General features: G+C 34.4%; 1 protein-coding gene across 2 annotated transcripts in view; it reads right to left on the bottom strand.

The window, feature by feature from the left end:
- The window catches only part of LOC117125153 (tripartite motif-containing protein 2-like), a 4,301-nt gene that overhangs the window by 3,347 nt on the left and 352 nt on the right, over positions 1-602 (bottom strand). The gene's annotated exons all lie outside the window — the stretch shown is intronic.

Raw genomic sequence — 602 nt, 5'->3', positions numbered from 1 at the left:
ATATATATATATTATATATATATATATATATATATATATATACCATATACCATATACCAACTCAATGAAAAAAGACGATGAAAATAATAAAAATATAATGATAAATTGCTATTTATATAGCGCATATTGCAAGGATTGCCTCTATGTGCTTAATAACAACAATGATTTAAAAACAAAAGTATAACAAAATAAAATATTAGTAAGGTGCGGTGGCAAAGTGTGCACGGTAACTTAAGGTCAACCATCCGCCTCTGTTGCGCAATACCAGAAATCTATACCTAGGTGAATGTCTGGAGGGAACAAGTTTCACATTTACCCTGCCACAGAAAAATGGGTGCTCAGAGGCTATAGCGGCCAAGATAGTGGCTCCAAGAGACAGTACAGGCACACCAAAAACAAGTTTGAATAAATTCGAAGGAGAAAAGAAAGACAAAGTTAAAATGTCTTTTTTAGCAATCCATAACGAATATGGAGAAGAAGTTCATTCCAAAGCATAGCCCTAGGTACTACAGATAAAAAGGCTCTCTGGCCATAGGCAGTGGTTGAAGTCTTGTGTATTAAAGTATTTTAGGTGATGATCTTAGTGAGGGCGATACATACAT

This window comes from Anneissia japonica, unplaced genomic scaffold, assembly GCF_011630105.1.
Source record: "Anneissia japonica isolate Jap-2015-1 unplaced genomic scaffold, ASM1163010v1 scaffold9_len2422644_cov172, whole genome shotgun sequence".
NCBI lineage: Eukaryota > Metazoa > Echinodermata > Crinoidea > Comatulida > Comatulidae > Anneissia > Anneissia japonica.
The sequence above is the reverse complement of the archived record's forward strand: the minus strand, read 5'-3'. Positions and strand labels throughout refer to the sequence as shown.